This window comes from Phaethon aethereus, assembly GCF_964289735.1.
Source record: "Phaethon aethereus genome assembly, chromosome: 3".
NCBI classification, from domain to species: Eukaryota; Metazoa; Chordata; class Aves; order Phaethontiformes; family Phaethontidae; genus Phaethon; species Phaethon aethereus.
The window spans coordinates 112,034,115-112,045,400 of NC_138576.1; positions in this window are offsets into that span (position 1 = coordinate 112,034,115).

Sequence of the window (11,286 nt, forward strand, 5' to 3'; positions counted from 1 at the left end):
AAACAAAGTGGTGTAGAAAGTATAGTTGTTATTTTAAGAAAAAAAAAGGTATTTTCTGTAAAAATGAATATCAGATTAGCAGGGTTTTCCCCCCCAAACTCTGTGATGGAGAACTTTATGGTTGGAATTCTGAAGAAACTGAAATGTTCTGAAAAACTTAACTTCTTTCAAGCATGGGATACCCCAAATAAATCCCAGGGGAACTGGTACTCCCAACATCAGCATCTTTGACGAGACTAGCATCAGTGGATCCAGTGCTAAACAGCCAACAGCTTCCCTCTCCCTTTGGCTGCCTGGCCCAGCATAGTTTTCGGTGGCTGCTACTCTTCAGCTCTTACCCTTTCTGCTGGGAAAATGATTTGTGTGCGTTTTGGCAGGCAGGGGCTGTCAAATGAGCCCTCACCAGCTGTGTGCCTGGCTGGGATGCTGCAGCAGCGGGTGCCACCCAGAGCGTGCGCCCAGCACCAGCTCTTGCTGGGGCTTGTTTTAATTAGCTGAGGAGATGGGGACAGCAATACGGGGTTTTGGCTGGGTTTATAAACCGGAAAGGTTTGCACTTTGGGTCCATGTTATCTAGCAAGATTAGCAAGCCTCCATGCTTGGTGCAGTGACATTTCTGTGTTGGCGGTGTGATTGATTTTTTAAGTGCCTCTCTAGTCAATACCAGAATTTCCAGGATTTATCTTAATGCCTTGGACAGATGGATCCTATTGATTTGAATGGAAGTTGGGGAGAGGAGATATATAGGGAGTTCCTCGTAACTGTTTACAGAGCAAACAGTTTCCATCTGCTCTCTATTTTACTGTAAAGCAAAGGATCATTCAGCTGCAGACTTTAATAGGTGACCATCATGTACATGAGAACCATGTCACACTATTTATTTTCCCCCCCAGCTCTGCTTGACCATACATGGTTTAGTCAGCATCTGGAGGGCTGTGGGGTCTTCCCTTACAGCTCCATGGTCGCCAAGCCACACTTTTCAGAGAGAATCTCTCAGCCAGGAGGTGCTTATGCCTCAACTCCTGCTCTCCACGCTCAGAAAAGAAGAGTACTTGCATACACATCCCAGGCAACATTTTTTCTCCTGTTTATTTCAAAAGTCTTTGTAGTAGCTTAATCGCAACAATCCAAACATCACCTGGAATTTGACATCCTCCCAGATGTACAGAATTCATACTTGGTCGTGTATCACAGCATTAAAAACACACAAGAATGTTCCCCAAACACCATCAGTGGGTTCGTCCATGTTCTCATTAACTACCAGCTCTACAGATCCTCCACCAACACCTCTGAGCCGCTTTGCAATGTGGCTGCACGTCAGCTGTCTCTGCCTCTTAGGTCCATAATGATGCTTCTGTGAGTGAAGCGGTGCGAAGCCCAAAATAGCGATTTTTGTTTGCAAACTTTATATAACGTACCAGTAGAAATGTGGTTTGTATTTAATTGGCTTAGTATATGGCTTTTAGTCCTCCTCATTCAAAGATCTTATAGTGGAAAAATCCTGAGCTGACATCAAAAATAGGACCAATTTATTAAGAGCACTCACAATTATGGTATGTGTTAGAGGCAAAGTTCCTGCCAACCCAGAATTAAAGTATTTTTAAAAATGCCACTTGTAAATAGATTTCAATCTTGAAATTTATTCCAATTTAATGTTTTGCTAGGAAGCATCATCGGAAAGAGAATAAAAATCTATGCTTTCTAATCAATGATTTCCAGGAATTTATGCTTCTTCATTTCACCTCTTGATTCATTAAACACAACGGAAATTGTGCTAGAAAAATACATGCAGCTCCTTTTGACTTCTAGCAGGCATTTAAAAGTCATTATGTCTACTTAATTAGGCTATTTGCTACCTGCAATTCAACTAAGTTACTCCAGATTCAGGCAAGAGCAGCATTTGCTTTCTAGAACCTACTGGCTTTTTCGGCTTATTTAGGGAATTCCTGTATCGTTCAACTTTTTGGGAGTACGTTGAGCGAAGCCAGTTGCTGGAAGAGCAATTTTGTTCCCTTTATCCCATGGGAAAATGGAGCAGCACCTGCAGAAAGGCCAGGCTGACAGGACGGCCTGATGCTACCCTTCCCGTCAGCCCCATCACTTCACCCAAGACTTGCTGCCATCCTCTGATTTCAGTACCGGTGATGAGAAATGTTCCCAACAGTGTAGAAACAGCTGTAGAAACTTGTTCCAAAAGCGCCATTTTTGGTGCCGCGGCTGTTCCCAGGGCAACATCCAGCACCCCAAACATCCATCTGATGGTCTCCTGAACCCAACTTCTCCCTCTGCAAGGGAAGCAGCTGGCTGCTATGGGTAGAGGCAGCTCTGCTCACAGCTTCTGCATGTGAGGTCATTACTGTCTCATTTAGGATTATTTTGCTTTTCTGACATGCTGATATTGAGTGGGGTTTTTTTTGTTTTTTGGGTTTTTTCCTCTTTTTTTTTGAAAGACTATGACCGCTTGAAGGTTAGCTGTCAAATGGATTGAATGATCAGTGCAGGAAAATTTAATACCATGACATCTTTCATGTAGGCTGTGAATAATGGGCAACACACTTTTGATCATTAAAACAGAAAATGATCTCTATATTTTCGGATGTTTTTAGCCCATTAAGAAGGCAGGGATATGACCACATCGCTGATGATTTGCACCGCTTTCCTGGCAGTACATTCGCTGGCTGCAGACCAGGGGCTGGCGGTGGGATGGATCCCACGCTGGGGAGGCTTGGCCAGAGGAGGCAGCTGCAGGTTGCCACGACATTCAGCTCCTCTCCAAAAACCACAGACACCCCGAGGCAGGTCCATTTTGTGCTGGGGACTGGACCAGTATTCATCATCTTTGGACCACGGGCAGGCACCCTTAAATTTCAGGATGGAGGCAACTACACCCTGAGTGCTATTCAGACCAAGACACGCCCTCAAATATATTTTAATACAGATGAAGAAAATGTAAGCCTTGGCTACCCCAGTGCTGTCAGAAACAGAGGCTTTCCCTCAAGATGTAGGTGCGTTGAGCATTAGAAATGAACGCTACAGTAACTTTGTGTTGCATGCCTGACCTTTGGGGCCCAATTCTGTATTTTAGCACCTTACTTTCTGTTCAGAGTGCCGCTTTTGTTGCTTCATTGTACTTGTAGGACGGTAAGTCGATTTTCCCCTTTTTTGCTGATAAAGATCTCTTAGAAAATATAACCAGAATTGGTAATTGACTCATCTTGTAATATTTATATGTGCCATCATCACGCAGAAAGCCTAAACAAACATCTCTATCCATTGTACAAGGAAAGTAGGACCACAGCGTTACTGCTTTGCTGGTGCAGAGGCTGAATGTAAAATGAGTCGATAACTGCACCTGGGTCCCAAACAGTCCAGTTTCGGGAAGAAACCAGCATTCGAAGGTGGCCAGAAACAGTCCAGCACCTGCTACAGCCCTTCCCTGTGCTTCTCAAGAGTGGCTCAATAGAATGTCAGTCTATTTTTTTTTTTTTTTTTTTTTTGCCTTTCTCTATTTTTTTGTATCTTGACAATTCAGGCAGCACAGCTGCTAGCCCCGATTCAAGGGCAGGGGCAGGCGTCTACGATGCCGAAAGACGAAGACCGTCCTTAGGAGCCGCAGCGGGCTGGGGCGATAGCAAACCGCGTCCTGAGGCACAGCGAAGGGAATTGCCCGTTATCACCCAGCCAAGCTGCTTTAACAGCCCCGGCGCGAACCCCCAGCAACCAAACCGACCTACGAAATAACCCCTTTGCGCATCAGCTACCCTTGGCGCTGTAGCTGTGCACCCGCCGGTGGTCCTTTCGATAAAAGTGGTCAGTAGCAAGTGGAGCTCCGTTACTTATGTTTCTTCGCCTGAATTAGAATCACATTACCATGCCCTTAGTCTGCAACTGCCAAACAGGTAAAAATATTCACGTTTTGAAGACTTGTACATACAACGGTGTTTGCAGCAATCTACCGGTCTCGGTTTTAATCCCTTTAGAAGCTCTACGCATAGGAGCGAGTGTACAGGGTAGGCCGTTTTCCAAATGGGATTTACGTCCTCCCGACTTTAAAAAGTTTAAAAAAATTAGATAAAATGGGCAAATAAAACAGGAAGGACTTGTTACGTAAAACTGTATCTTTAGGATCTTTCACCGACTTCATGTCAAGGATTTCTGTTGGTAGGAACAATATTCAGTCTGTTAATTACAATGATGACAAGTAATTTATACTCATAATTTACATTTTGCAAAGCAATTTTTAAAAGAAAACTATTCAGAAAAGTGTCCAATTTTGGCGTGTCTTGGGACATTTGCTGGTTAATTCGCTGGTGTTTGTATTTCAGCTGTTTGCAATCAATGCAAACGGGAAAGCGATACCAATGAGAAACCAGCACAGAACTGGCCATTGCTTTTGTAATTCACACTTTGTGAAACACAGAAGTAAGCAAATACCAAATCCAGTGGAATTAACTGCTGAAGTAAAATTCTTGATGTTTGTAATAGGAAATAATAATGCCAACTCCATCAAAGATATCTACCAAGCTGTGCGCCTTTAAAAAGAAATAAAAATTAAACAGGAATAACTTTGAGTAGATATATTATCATTGAAGTCTTTTCAAATTGGCTTGAAATTTGGAACCAATATTTTTGCAGAGTACACAACAAGGTAGTATTCTAGCGAGCTAAAAATGTGTCTGTATATGTGAAGAGATGGCATTTTTTATTTTTATAAGTAAACAATGGCTCCACACACACCTAAAATAAGCCCCAAAACATTTTTCAGATGTGCTTTCAGATACTGAGATTATACAATAAAATTGGAACTGGATTCTTCCACTGCCTGTACAGCCCATGGATGTTATTATAAGCAAAAAATTTTGGACTTGCAGGGAATAAAACTGATTCACTGATACAAAAATTAGGAAATTATAGCCACTGAGAAAGCACTCGGCATCTGAATTGCACATTGTCAGAAATATCAGTAATTTTTTCCATGTTTTTTACTGTATATTGTTATAAAAGTATTAATTTTGCATTGACTCACTGGCTATAAAAAGTAATCTTACAGTCTGTGAAGTACCAAGGGATTATAGGAAGATCTTTGTATTTCTTAGACGGCCTGATAAAGCATCGCCTGCTGGGGGGCCTAATCCTGAAAACACCTGGGATGATGATGTTACACAATTTCAAATCCATCTACATCCTCATACCTTGTGCTTCCTCGTGCTGAGTCCAGGCTTGGGAGCTGTCTGGCACACACCTGGGCATGGCACTGCCTGGGAACTGGGGGGACTGGAGGCGTGGGAATCTGCACCTATGAAACACCCACCACTGTAAGGCATCAGCATGGCTGCCTTTCCAGTAGTAAGCTGGGTGATCGTCTTCCCAAAATCAGCCCTTGACAGTCTTCACCTCCTGAACGAAGTACAGATGGTGAGTGTGAGCGTGCGGTCCCTCTCTCCCCTCTTTGTGTCTCACAAAACACTTTTCTCGATGTTCCAGATGAGGTAGCTGAGGCTGTGATGCAATGAGAGCTACTTGGGGCTGTGATGGTGTCTCACCATTTTGTGACAGAGCATAATGCACGTGCATATAGAGAGAAAAGCAAGTCTTTGCTTTTCTGCTGGATTTGTTGGAAAATCACAGAATCACAGAATCGTTAAGGTTTGGAAAAGACCTTCAAGATCATCAACTCCAACTGTCAACCCAACACCACCATGCCCACTAAACCATGTCCCAAAGCACCACGTCTACACATTGTTCGAATACTTCTAGTGATGGTGACTCAACCACCTCCCTGGGCAGCCGGTTCCAATGTTTGATGACTCCCTCAGTAAAGAAATTTTTCCTAATATCCAAGCTAAACCTCCCCTGGCACAACTTGAACTTCTTCTCGTTCTGCTGCTAGTTACTTTGGAGAAGAGACCAACACCCACCTCACCACAATCCCCTTTCAGGTAGTTGTAGAGACCGATGAGGTCTCCCCTCAGCCTCCTCTTCTCCAGACTGAACAACCCCAGTTCCCTCAGCCGCTCCTCATAAGACTTGTGCTCCAGACCCCTCACCAGCTTCGTTGACCTTCTCTGGACACGCTCCAGCACCTCAACGTCCTTCTTGTAGTGAGGGGCCCAAAACTGAACACAGGATTCAAGGTGCGGCCTCACCAGTGCCGAGTACAGGGACACGATCACTTCCCTACTCCTGCTGGCCACACTATTGCTGATACAGGCCAGGACGCTGTTGGCCTTCTTGGCCACCTGGGCACACTGCTGGCTCATATTCAGCCAGCTGTCAACCAGCACGCCCAGGTCCTTTTCTGCCGAGCAGCTCTCCAGCCGCTCTTCCCCAAGCCTGTAGCGTTGCATGGGGTTGTTGTGGCCGAAGTGCAGGACCCGGCACTTGGCCTTATTAAACCTCATGCAGTTGACCTCGACCCATTGATCCAGCCTGTCCAGGTCCCTCTGCGGAGCCCTCCTACCCTCCAGCAGATCCACATGCCCACCCAACTTGGTGTCATCTGCAAACTTACTGAGGGAGCACTCGATCCCCTCATCCAGATCATCGATAAAGGTATTGAACAAGACCGGCCCGAAAATCGAGCCCTGGGGAACACCGCTTGTGACCGGCCGCCAGCTGGATTTAACGCCGTTCATGACAACTCTCTGGGCGTGGTCAGGCTTTTGAGTCTCTCCATTTCCCCACACTTTTCATTCCTTGATAACAGTACACTTGCTGTACCTCGAGAAAAGCTTGTATCTTTTTTCCTCATGCTAAATTGCCACACTACTAGGCACTCTGCTATAAACGGTGTCCACATTTACTGTCTCTTTCCTTTCCCAAGGAAGGACTAAACACAATAGATAGGAAGGCTTCAGGTTTGCAGCCCCACTTCAAAGCAAAACTACACTATTTCAGTTCCTGAGAGCTCAAAGTTTGGATGTGATGCTAGACCTCTTTTTGGCTATGAAATATTTAGGGCAATTGCATCGTTCTTTTTTTTTCCTGGTTTACAGGTATATTCTAATTAAAGGGTGGATGTTGTCCGTTTAACAAACAAAAAGAGTAAGGAAAAAGACACGCATCTTTACTGGTAGCTATATTTGGACTGTGGCCATGTAAACAGAAGTAGTCCTTCCTCTGTGCCATTGCTACACAACATATTTATAATGTATAATGAACTGCTTACTGTGCATATGTTAATATGCCTAACCTATGAGTCGCATATCAGTGGAACCGGCCATACCTTCACGCATTTTCCAGACAATGTAATTAGATAATCTTTAAATGTCCCTTCCAACCCAAACTATTCTATGATTCTATGATAATGCTTCTGTTTTCCTAGCATACGTATTCACGAAAGTAGAATATGAGCTCAAATATTAAAGTCTTCACAAAAAAGAAATTGCATATTGGTTGTACAAGGTGCAATGCACACTTCATTCGTTATTTTGTGTGAGCCAAGTATTAATATGCCCTAATTGAGTTTATTATGCAACACAACATTTATCGTATTATTTAAATATAACATTGAAAATGTGTGTTGGTTTGGAAAGGCACATTAGTAATCCAATTAGAGCAGAAGCCATATCCATAGATGTGCTAGCAATCAGCCAAGTATGATTTTGTTTAGATTAGCTCTGAATATTCATTGTAATAATTAGTCGCTGAATATTTTTCAAGTTAAAGGTTAGAAAACCACAAAAAAGTGAGAACACTCTCATTGCTACAGCTAATTTCCATATAATTATAAATTCATCCCACACAGGCAATCAGGTTTAGACCGAGCCCACATGCCTGGCTTATATGGACTCCACTGCTGCTCAAGTCCTCCTTTCAGTAGCAAGTCAAGATGCGTCTGAAATAAATACAGGTAAATGGTTGTAGTATACCCAAATTTTGACCCACGGAAAGCTAGGGAGAAGAAGAGATCAAGGGCTGAATCGTGCTGGGACACCAGTGCTACACCGACAGGCAGCATCGCCGTGCATCTCCAGGTAACCTGAGCATGGCACGGGGTGGTCACCGACAGCTTTAATGCGATTGTTATGCCTCTCTTGTCTTCCACCGGGTATTTTTGCTGCAATTAGAGCTGGAAATTGGGTTATCAAATAGCAAGTACATGTCAAAGAGGCACAGATTTCCTTTATAACAGATCTTTCCATTTTCAGTTGTGCTTACTGCTGCAAAGCCCCAACCACTGACTAAAGTACCTTCGTACATCTTGCTAGCAGTAATGGGAGTTACTTGTGCAGTGCTTCTTCTGCAGGGAGATGGGCAAACTACAGCCTTGTCCTTCAGAAACTTCCATCTGTGACTGAGGTCAATGAGAGTACTTGTCTGGACATTTTTATCGTCTGAAGGACATCCTCTGCATTGCAAGGAAATAAAAGGCAATCTGAATTTTTTGCACAAAATGAGAAGTGTGTTTGCAGATGGGAAGAAACCAAAAAGAAAAGAATCGGTTGACATCTCAGTGTGACTCTGAACTTTATCCGAGACACACAGAGGAAAGATAAACCCTAAGAAGTAAATGAGGTGACTTCTCGAACACTACAGGTTTCACAAGAAACTGTTCCTTGTAACTGTTGTGCCCTGAGCTCCAGGGGAAAGAGAAGACGTTGCTTGAATTTGGTCATTGTCCATTATTAATTTTCACTTTAATCCTCATCTGCAAGGTACTAGCATGCAGGCCAGGTGAACACGGTATCTCCTCCCCTCATGCTGGAGGTCTGAGCAGCTCATGCCTGTGTGCTCATTGCTCTCACTAGGGACTGTCTCACAGAGAAGTCCCAAGTCCTGTAGCTTTCTGCTGCTCCTGAACGCTCTTCTCAGGCTCAGACAGCAAAAGACCAATTTGGGGCATGGGGTCTGAGCCCCCATCTGTGCTGCCTGTACATCTGCTCAGCAGGCAGCTGGGATGTCTGGGTCTGGGCCAGCTAGGGAGTCACTGCTGCTGCTTTTCAGGCTGGTGCAGAGAGGGTTGTATCAGGGAAGATGAACTTTTAAATCGTAAGTTAATTGCATTCTTTTGAGGCTGTCCAAAAATAAAACCTGGGGAAAAACAAGACATTTCAAGAATGTAATACAACTCCCAAGTTACCTGCAAAGAAAGTGCAATCTAGTGCAGTGTGCTTTCAATGTCCCACTCTGTTCCTTCAGTTTTCTTCTGATTTCTTGTGCTTCAGCCTGTGTCCAGGTATTGCAGGTATCTGCTTTGTCTGTGAAAATGAAACACCAGGAGGAATTGCACTTGGTGCAACTTGTTCATGTTTAGGGTTTAATCCACGAGAGGACCAGGCTGCCCTGGGAGTCCTGAGTTGGACCATGCACAATAAGAGAGAGGCGTTAGGTGCCCAAGTCTGGCAAGTTTAAAGAGATGTTGTCATTAAAAAAGCTGAAGAACGAGCAGGAAGGACTAGGAAAGACTGATATGAAATCTCCTATGTCCTCTTGGCTCATGTACTCATGCAGACGGGTGGTGGGTGCCCAGGTAGCGCTAGCAGGCAGAAAAGTAGAGATTTGGGGATTTTTACGGGGCTTAGATACGATCTGGGGGTGCCTGTGGTTGAGTTGTGCCAGCTTCTGGGGATACGTTCACTGCAAGAAATAGGGGCACTGGTAGAAAACTGGGCATGCACTTTTATATGCCTCTGAGGCTAAGGAGAAGCAGAACAGAGTTTATCAAGGATCTTGGGAGTAAAGGAACATTAGTTAAACTTAACACTCTAAGTGCACAGAGTAGCAATCAGATGCACAAATCCCTGGGGAACCCAGCTCTGGGAGCCAATCCAACTTCCCTTGAAGTCAGTAGGAACTGTAAAGGGTCCTGCAATGGCACCACTGTGACCAATGGTACCAAAAAGACTCGGAAACATTTAAATCATATTACAACAGACTGTGTGTCTGCCTTTGACTGGACTCAGAAACTAAGTACAGAAATAGCAGTACAATTTCATATTACTTCACGATATTTCCCAGGCAGGAACAGGTAGTTTGAAAACAAAATTTACAAACATTTAAACAGGTCCCTACTCATATTTATAATATTTACCCTTTAAAAACAACTTACTGAAAAAATAAAACCCCTTAATTTGCAAATTTGTCATCATAAAATATAGTTCTTGAGCTCACAGAATGTTAGTGCATTTGAACACGTTTTTATGAGTAAAATTATAAACCTACATAATTGTGCTGTGGCTTGGGATCTTATCTATCCAAACTCTTAGGACCTTTGGGACAGAGCCCATCTACCTTGATTTATGCAGCACTTCACGCAGCAGGGTCCGTTCTAATGAGTAATAGTCCCCATGATGGCAAATGTACCAAGACACAACCCTAAGGGAGGTCTAGCTGCAGAAAGAGAGCAGTGCCCCATACACACTCGTAATAAACAAACACATAAATCATCACAGTTAAAGAGATTTACCCCTGGGGGTAATCCCGAGGGAAAAGAACCAATTTTTATTCTTTTGGTTCCCTGCCTCTGCTGTTTCCAAAAATGGTCCCTGCAGCTCTGGAAGTCACCTTCCTGAACTGGGTCTTTGCAGTCAGTCTTTGAGTCTTTCCCAGACCACGACCTGCCCCTAAACATCCAGCTTAAATTTCTCCTTCAGTGGGCTTCAAATTAGAATCACCAAACACTTCGACCTCTGCCTGCTTCTTCACAGTGCCACTCAAACGCAGCATCTGAGATGGAGCGCACAGACAGGCAGGCGTATGGACGCATGGACCTTAGGGGGTCTCTCTCCCACCAGGGAAGCTCCTGCCAGATGCATGCCGCTTGAATGTGGTCTCTGCCATACCATGTACTCTTAAGCATGAGTTCGTATCGGGTAGATACAGAACACAAACATCATTGAGTGTTTCTGGCCAGGCGCATCTTGATAAAAGCTGTGACTACGTTTACAATATGACACAGATCCACGTGATGGTTCATCTGCTGCTTTGGTTCCTTCTCCTTCAGGCAAAACATACAACCACTGCCATACTTCAGCTGGCAGGCTCAAGTGTGCAAACCCTCAAAGTAAAAGTTAGTTTTCTGAGGTTAAATTCCAAAACATTTGCACTACTACAAATTTAAAGGAAAGCAAACTGATGGATACCCCAAACCCATGCAAAACAAAGTAATGTAAATCAACAACAGCGTAAAATATCTACATGAAACTTCATGGAAATATTTTCAAACATTTCTAATATTCCTAGCTTGTTTTCACCAGCTTTTTCAATTTATTCAGCAATCAAACTAGTACTCGTGATCTCGCCTATAATTACCCAAGTTGTTTTCAAGAGCTTTGTGGCTTCTGG